This window comes from Magnolia sinica, chromosome 8 (genome assembly GCF_029962835.1).
Source record: "Magnolia sinica isolate HGM2019 chromosome 8, MsV1, whole genome shotgun sequence".
Lineage (NCBI taxonomy): Eukaryota > Viridiplantae > Streptophyta > Magnoliopsida > Magnoliales > Magnoliaceae > Magnolia > Magnolia sinica.
In genome coordinates, this window is record NC_080580.1 from 6,862,066 (window position 1) to 6,871,241 (window position 9,176).

The following is a 9,176-nucleotide window of genomic DNA, read 5'->3' on the forward strand; positions in this document are numbered from 1 at the left end:
CTCCACCTGCCAGATGTCGGCATTGGCAGTGGATGTAGAATACGTTGTGAAGAATAAAATGACTTAAGAATTAAGTTGACGGTTTTGTTTTGAAATCTAACATTCTCTAGAAAAGTCAAAGCCATTGTAGAATAGGTTGTAGAAAACACAAGTCGGTTTGATCGTAATGAGACTCGTCCGACTTACTTCTCATGTATGCATACAAAGCATTTAAGCAGATGTTCGATAGTCGTTCTGAAACAAAGACATGGGTTTCTCTAACCATTTCTTCTTCTTTCTTTGGCTCTTGGTTTTTTACCAAGCTCACATTCCCTCCTCTGTACATGCTCGGCCTCTCTCAGTTCAAGATGCCCGGCCTCTCTCAGTTCAAGAACAACACAGTAAGTACTCTCTCTCTCTCTCTCTCTCTCTCTCTCTCTCTCTCTCTCTCTCTCAGCATTGGACGGATCCGATCACCTTACCATATGAACTCTGCGGTGCCGCTCATACATGATGAAGTGTGATGGACACTCTTCTTTTTAATATAGGAACCGTACAAAATTGACTCATTTGATTTCTTTTGCTTTCTCATCAGGGTACGTGAAGGTGTTGGGCACGCTTGGAATCATTTGTAGGTGCTGTGATGGCGTTGGAGGTGAATGCAAGAGTACGTGGGACTCCACATGCCTGAATCTCGATTGTAGCCCTTGGAAATTGCATTGACTTTTGTGTGGGCCGTTGGATATTTTATGTTTGGGATGTATTGATTACTTTTTAAGTATTTGTACGAGGACTCTTTCAAAATACTTTGATACGTTTTATTGGAGATTCAAGCATTGAGGTTTGATAAGCCCGCACGTGTAGAACCCCACCCATCCATCCACACGAATGCATGTGTGTCAACATGGAACACGTCTAAAGATCTGAGCTTGACATTTACTTGGAAAGAATGCTTTGATGTTCTGCCTCAAAAATTAGGCTGTTTGATTATTCAGGTGGGCCTAAGGTTAAAACAATGTTTAATTTCTAGCGGTATTCCATTTATTTTGTATGTTGTGGCCCACCTTAGGTATGAAATAACCTGATAGTTAGCCATCAAATCTTACCGCAAGGAAAGATTAGATTTTGCACACATCTCACATGTGTTAAGATATGTGGATAGAGAGACATCTTCGTCATCGACATGCATCGATCACACATCAAATAGGCCTAGAGGCCATGATTCTTACAATGGCCTGGAGGATGTATGCACGACTGAAATGCTAGAGATGGTCATTCTTACAATGGCCTAGAGGATGCATGCACGACTGAAATGCTAGAGACGGTCATTCTTCCAATAACACGTGGGTGATGGAGAAAAGTAACGCATATCTAAAGTTTTTAAAAGAACATACAAAAAAGCAAAACTTTAAAGTGATACTTTATATCAACATGTGGTAAGACGTGTTGGGAACCACGGAAGCACATAGAGATGAATCAAGTGAAATATATATAGTCACACAACAAAGTCCATACACAAACAATTAGAATTTTATTTGGAAAAATTTTTACGAAAAAATACAATGACATAAAGCGACAAGTATGCACTATGAAAGCAGAAATTACAAAAGATAGAGTGTTACCGATTCGAACAAGCTTCAAATTCACTTCACAAGTCCTACTTATGGCCTTAAAATTCTTAGGAACGAATTAGAAAGCCCTATAACTTATCTACTACTCCAAAACCTTATTACACATGATATAAAGTATCACAATCGAAATAAAAAACAAATATGCACTTACGCAATTTTATGTGGGCGCTCGATGGGACTTTGATGGCATCGACGATCTGTTGATGATATCAAACATCTTCAATGACATCGAGTAACAACACCAAAACGTTTTAGCAACCAACATATATAGATTTTTAAAATTTTTCCGATGGCATGAACCTTTGCTCGATTCCACGGAGTGGTTTGTCAATGACATTGGCAGACCCTATTACTTACAGATTTAAGACATCAACAACAATATGATTAGTTTCATGCATCTAAATAAAAATTGGCTATATCAAGGGACATAGAAGCTGTTTTGAATTAGAAATACAATTGATCATGACCACATATGTCTAACTTTACAAGGGTTGTGAAACTTGATTTCGAATTAGAATCATAGTAGGCCAATGTTACTAGTTAATTGGCAATTAATCCCATATGATAAGGAAATTATACTCAAAGCCACTGCCTATTCAAATCTATAAAAGCTATTTATATATATTCATGGACTCTTAGCCTAATGTAGCCTCTCCACTTTTGTGCAACACAATGCTACAATAAGTTTGAATGAGTAGCATAGCTTTAGTCTAGTTTAGTTTCTAATTATTTCTGTCCAGCGCATCACTGAAGCAAATTTGTATTAATTTAGCTCTTCGTCTACGATCTCTTTGTCGGATATTGAATCCCTAAATTCTCACTTAGTAATTTCATTTGGCCAACATTCTTCTTACTGCCACAGCCCAAACGACTGTCAATAATCAACGGCCACTACGTTCACTTGAACTGTCATTATCAATATTTTTCTCTCCATTTTTTATTTCCTTTCCAATTTTATCACATTTTAGATCAAGAAAATCGGCACTTGATTTTATTTCTTACTTTTGAGTATATTATATTGTTGTTAAATAATACAATTTATCACCAACTTAATGGAAAGTTCTTGCTTTCAGGGAAAAAAGAACTCATGTAAATGACTAATCCTCCCTTTTCCAAATTGCGTCCTCCCTTTTCCAAATTGCTTGATTCCTTGTAATCATTAATTAGGTAAATGGCCGATCTTCTTAGACCCGGTCTTAATATGTCTACTTTGGCACCTGTGGCAGCAAGATGTTGGCTGATTTTCTTAAACCCGGCCTTAATCTATCCACTTTGGCACCTGCGGTAGCAAGATATTCAGTTCAATTCAAGTTGTATTTAGCTCTAGCACACCCGATATGTACATACACGCAGCACCCATGATCGAATATTAGCCAAACAATACACATGCCCTGTTTCCAAACTGAAGCCAACAGCCCCAAGGGGATGGGGAATTAGCTTTGGTTCGATCAAGTTGATATTTGTGTTTTCCCTTCATTTATGTTTGTGTGATCTTATGAACAGGTTGGATGGCAAATAAACATCATTATGGACCCTAGCAAGGTTTCAATGGTGGAAGTCATTATTCTCACTATTTCGGTGGTGTGGTCCACTTGATCTTTGGGCATATTTCTATTTTGGTCTCAACCACTAAAATGAGTTGGAAATAGGATGGACGGCGTGGATAACCCACATGCATTCATAGTAAGCCCAACTGAGTTTACTCAGTGAGATAAAAGCATGCTGAGTTATTCAGCACGCAATCCGATTTCTCCTCTGAGAGGTGAACTACCTGTGCAGTCGCCGATGGAGATTTTGTTGCATTGGAATTCGCATCCAACAAGCTCCTTCCTCTGACATTCACCACCCTTTAAAGCTATATGAGACTCACGATTGGAAGATAGAATTTGCATGTGACCAAATGCAATTTTATTATTATTATTTTTTAATTTTTAATAAAAGCTTGTTAGTACATGGCACTTTCAGTTGACAGTACTTCACTGTTAGCCACCCCCACTAGGGATCGATACCAAATGCAATTTCATCACACATAATCTCATCTAAGCCTGCTTACTAAACAGGCCGTCAAGATTCACCGGTCGGGCAGTGAGTTTTCAACGGTGCACGTTTCCATGCATTGTAACGGCCGGCATCCTATCATGTTGTCCACGTGAGTTTTGAATGTCTGATTTTTGAACATCTGTCGTATCTTGATTAATTGACCGTGACTTTCTCATGGCCATTTCTCACGGCGCACAACGTGTCTTCTTCTGCAAGCTTGACTGGATTCTTGTCAATGGTCAACGAGTGGCCCCAATTAAAGATCTCAGGAGCTTGAAGTTGGAAACGGATTGGCTACCCCCCTGACACCAGCCAATGGCTGATGGTCGGTGCTATGTGGGACCTACCATGATGTATTTGTTACATCCATGCCATCCATCTATTTTTAGAGATCATTTTACAATTTGATTCCAAAATTGAGGTATATCAAAATCTCAAGTGGACCACATTACAGGAAACAGTGTTGAATGAGGGTCGACCATTAAAAACATTTTGGAGGACATAAAAGTTTTGGATCAAGATGATCTTTGTTTCTTCTCTTCATCTGGGCTTGTATGAAACAAATTGGATGTCAAATAAACAATATAGTGGGCCTTAGGAGGATTTTAATGGTGGATATCCAATCACTATTGTTTTCATGTGGTGTGGTCCAACTGAGAATTCTATCCCTTTCATTTTTGTAATAGAAAATAAAATGATCTGTAAAAATGGATGAACGGAATGGATAAAACATTATACATCATGGTGGGGCCCACATAGCGCCACCAGCCACGGAGCTGGTGGCAGGGAGGAGTAGGCAATCCGTTTCCCTTGAAGTTAAGGAATGTGAAACCGTGCGGCCCGCGGACACGGATTGCACACTGAAACTGTCAGTGGTGACTCCTATTGGATGGTGCTCTGTGGGCCCATCATGATGTTTGTATTTCATCCACACTGTCTATCAATTTTCTCAAATTATCTAAGAACATGATTAAAAAATTAGGCAAATCTAAATCTCAGGTAGACCAGACCACATGAAACAGTGGTGATTGAAAGCTTACCATTAAGAACTTCTTAGGGGCCATGAAAGTTTTAGATCAGGCTAATATTTGTGTTTTTGTATCATTCAGGTTTATATGACCGAATCAACAGGTTGGATGGCAAATAAACATTACAGTGGGCTTAGAAAGTTTTTAATGATAAACGTTTAATCACCATTCTTCTAATATGGCGTTTAATCCGTCCATTAATTTTGCCAGCTCATTTTAGTACACTAGACAAAAAATAAAACAGATCCAAAACTCTACTAGGCCATACCACATCGAAAATAGGGATGAAAACACCCCACCATTAACGTTCCTGAGTCCATTTATGTATATATCATCCAACCCAGTCATCAGGTGAGCCCCTACCAGGATGAAAGGACACCCAAACTCAAACCCTTCCAAAACTTAATTAGGTAGGCTGCAAAAAGCGAAATATGAGTAATGCATAAGATGGTACATTGCTACCAGTGGTGTGGCCCACCTGGCCCACTTGAGTTTTATATTGGAACGAGGGATGGTATATATGGTCTACGTAAGGCTTACCAAATACATGATTCTTAATTAACATAAACGTCATGAGTGGGCTCCACACAGCTCGAATATATGGTTATTATATTACACGAGAACTAATGTGATCGCTTCCCCTGGAAACTGATATTTTCTTAATTTCTAGAAGCACTGAATTTAATCTTAACAGCCTATCACGATTCAACTATGATTCTTTTAAAAAGATGACTCGGATCTAGCTGGCTCAATCCGCAAACAGATGTTCATTACTCGCTACCTGACACATGGCATGTGAAACGGTTAATCCAGACGGTCCATAAGGCAGGTAATTAACTGTTTCTAACCGGCCCATTGTGGAAAGTAAAACAAGATCTTAGTCATCTTTCTTTTTCTTTTTCTTTTTTTCGTTGAGTGCCATCTAGTAAAACAAGATCGTGGGTACGTGCTATTTCAACAGTAAATGATAACGAAAAGATCAACTAGATGGACGGTCTGGATCCACTGCCCCACCTGCCGGGTGTCGGCATTGGCAGTGGATGTGGAATACGTTGTGAAGAATAAAATGACTTAAGAATTAAGTTGACGGTTATGTTTTGAAATCTAACCTTCTCTAGAAAAGTCAAAGCCGTGTATAAAACGCAAATCGGTTGGTCTGGATTAGACTCGTCCGACTTTCTTCTCATGCATGCATGCAAGTATATAAGGAGACCTTTGATAGCCTTCCTCAAACAAAGACATGGGTTTCCCTAAGCATTGCTTCTTCTTTCTCTGGCTCTTGGTTTCTTTCCAAGCTCACTTCCCCTCCTCCATACATGCTCGGCCTCTTTCAGTTCAAGATCAACACAGTAAGTAATTTCTCTCTGTCACTTCCTCCCAATAGGATTAAGGCAAAAATACAATAAAGTTAAGGTAAAACAGAAAGATGCAGATGAGTTTGTCCACAAAATATTTACAATATTTCAGGAAAATAGGAACATTTCTCACAATTGTGCAACACACCCACATGCAGCAATGGTCAAATGATCGCAACTGTCTTTATTGTAAACGTTATCATTGATGGGCCACAATTCCATGTGATGATTGATTTGTTGATGTTGGAATTTTGGTTTTAAAAATAAAATATTTTTGAAATTTTCGTTTTCCTTTCAAAAATGATTTTGAAATTTTCAAATGAAAAAAAAAAAATGTATTTTCATTAGTCCTACATAAAAAAGAGCAGGAGAAAAGTTGTGATTTATAATTGATTGAGTGGGTAGTATTCTTACTCGGAGAAATGGGGGATGAGATGCTCGATTTGAGTATTCCATTGCATAGCACTGGAATGCACGTACTCGGGCTCGAGCATGAGTGTGGCCGGTGTGGTTGTAGTAGCGGTAAATGATTGCAGATAACCAAAATGAGGAACTATAATCACATTTGAGTATGTTCATCGATGGTTGCAGCTATCCTCTTAGGAGGTTTTCTAAATCCACATGTGAGTGTAAATATGAAATATCATGTGAGATCCAAACCCTTCATATGGTAGCCCATCTGATGGAAATCTCAAATAGTGTAGCCCATCTGATGGAAAGCTCAAATATTTGTCACATACATGCATACTGTATATGGATGTGCACGCTAGTATACGCATGTGGAATTCACAAACCTCTCGTCTGAGTATGAGTTTGAGAGTGTGGGACATCCATAATCAATACAGTCCGAAAGATGGACGGATTCGATCACACCTTACCATATGAACTCTATGGTGCCGTTAATACATGATGAAGTGTGATGGACACTCTTCTTTTTAATAGGAACCGTACAAATTTCACCCATTTGATTTCTTATGCTTTCTCATCAGGGTACGTGAAGGTGTTGGCCACGCTCGGAGTCATTTGTAGGTGCTGCGATGGTGTTGGAGGTGAATGCAAGAGTACATGGGACTCCACATGCCTGAATCTTGATTGTAGCCCTTGGAAATTGCATTGATTTCAAGTTTCGGATGATTACTTTTAACTATTTGTACGAAATTGTATTTGATTTTATGTTTCGGATGTATTGATTACTTTAAAAGTATTTATACGAGGATTCTTTTAACATTCTTTGATTGATGCATTTTCTGGGAGATTCAAGCATTGAGGTTTGCTGAGCCCACACGTGTAGAACCCCACCCATCCATCCACACGAATGCGTGTGTGCTAACATGGAACACGTCTAAAGATCTGAGCTTGACATTTACTTGGAAAGAATGCTTTGATGTTCTGTCTCAAAAATTAGGCTGTTTGATTATTCAGGTGGGCATACGATTAAAACAATGTTTTCTAGCAGTCCATTTATTTTGTATGTTGTGGGCCACCTGAGGTATAAAATAGCCTGGCATTTAGCCATCATATCTAACCATATGGAAAGCTCAGATCTTGCACACGTGTTACATGTTGGTTTGCGTACCTGCGTGTTGTTGTGTAGGCTCCTATACGCGTGGGATTAGCTAAGAAAATGATGAAAAGAGACCCGTAACACAAAGCAACATTGGTGGCCCCAAGTCGATACTTTAGGCTTTGGGCCCTCTCTGATAAAGGAGCATTTCTTAGGAGCTAAGCATCACTAGTGAGAGAGAGAGAGAGAGAGAGAGAGAGAGAGAGAGAGATGAACAGGAACTTAGGGCTTGGGCTGCATTTGAGCCTTGTTGGACAAGCCCAGACTCTTTAAGTTAGGGCTTGATATATAAACGGGTCTGATTTCCGTTTGAGTTACTTTCCATAAGCTACTTTTGCCTCAAGTAGCTTATCTTGGTTTCTACTTAGTGGAAAGATAATAATGTTTGATAAATATGTTTTCAAAACACTTCATCAAAATTAAAGCACATTGCATCATTGGAACACCCAAGTCTAATAGAGCGATCACCTTAATGTATGTGTTATGTATCCACTCCGTCCATCTGTTTTGCCAGCTCATTTTAGGGTATTGGCCTAAAAATGAACTAAATTGAAATCCCATGTGAATGAAACATTTGAGGGTATTGATAGGGTGGATCACTCAACAGCAATACAGGAAGGATTTTCGAACATGGCACGATCTGTTCATCACGTTGGATGTTGGAGCGCAGGAGCTAGCACTGCTCACAGCGATCGATCTGTTTAAGTTACTTTTTGTAAGTTGAAAAGCTAAAAATAATAAATAATGAAAGTAAGTTACTTTGCGTTATCAGTTAACTTTAATAACCAAACTAACCTAAATTTAAAATTAATTTTTTTTTAAAAAAAAGACATAACTAAGTTAAAAGGTTACTGATGTAGAGCGGGTCGCGGACAATTTCATGGCCAAGATGGATTAGAAAAGGCCCAGTCGATGACAGAAGTGATCTGGGCCGTCGGACCTTAGATCGGGCGTATCTCGCAATTCGGAATGAGTTATCTGACGTAAAATATATGATTTTGGGGTAGAACGAGCTACTTTAGCCAACCAACCCGGCTACGCTAGGATACGCAGCCTGGAATTGTGAAAAATCCCTGGATCGACGGTCGTTTCCCTGTTTTAATTTCATTTTTACTATAAATAGTAAGTTTTAGTTTGATTATAACTCTTCATCCGTCGGGCTTTATGAGTTGCGCCCAACATGAAAAGAGCTTAGAATAATTAGGAGAACGGTTTGGTGAAGCCAAATAGGACACTTACTATTTTTGGCCGAAAACCTTGTGCACTAGTAGGCATCACAACCGTGTCGCGGATTCTAAGAGTTTTAGTTGTAGTTTGATTCTGATTTTTTTCTCATTGGTTAGTACCCCTATTTAAAGGGTTGTGAACTCATTTTTATTCATTCATTAATCAAATTCAAATTTATTAAAATTTATTTCTATTTCCCGCTTTCTTTCCTCGTGGATTCGAGAAGTCTCTGTGAGGAGTCCAGAGAAGTTCCGTGGATTCGGAATAGTTATCCTTTTGAGGAAGACAGTGCTCGACCTCACGTCCTCCCCTGCGTCAGTTACTTATTGGGTGGTTTCCAAACGAGCCCTTA

General features: G+C 39.0%; 1 long non-coding RNA gene across 1 annotated transcript; it reads left to right on the forward strand.

Moving 5' to 3' along the window:
- The first annotated feature begins 5,811 nt into the window (after positions 1-5,811).
- On the forward strand, positions 5,812-7,262 carry LOC131252735 (uncharacterized). The gene is made up of 2 exons (XR_009174662.1): positions 5,812-6,027; positions 7,023-7,262. It is a non-coding gene; the product is annotated as an uncharacterized LOC131252735 (long non-coding RNA).
- The last annotated feature ends 1,914 nt before the right edge of the window (positions 7,263-9,176 follow it).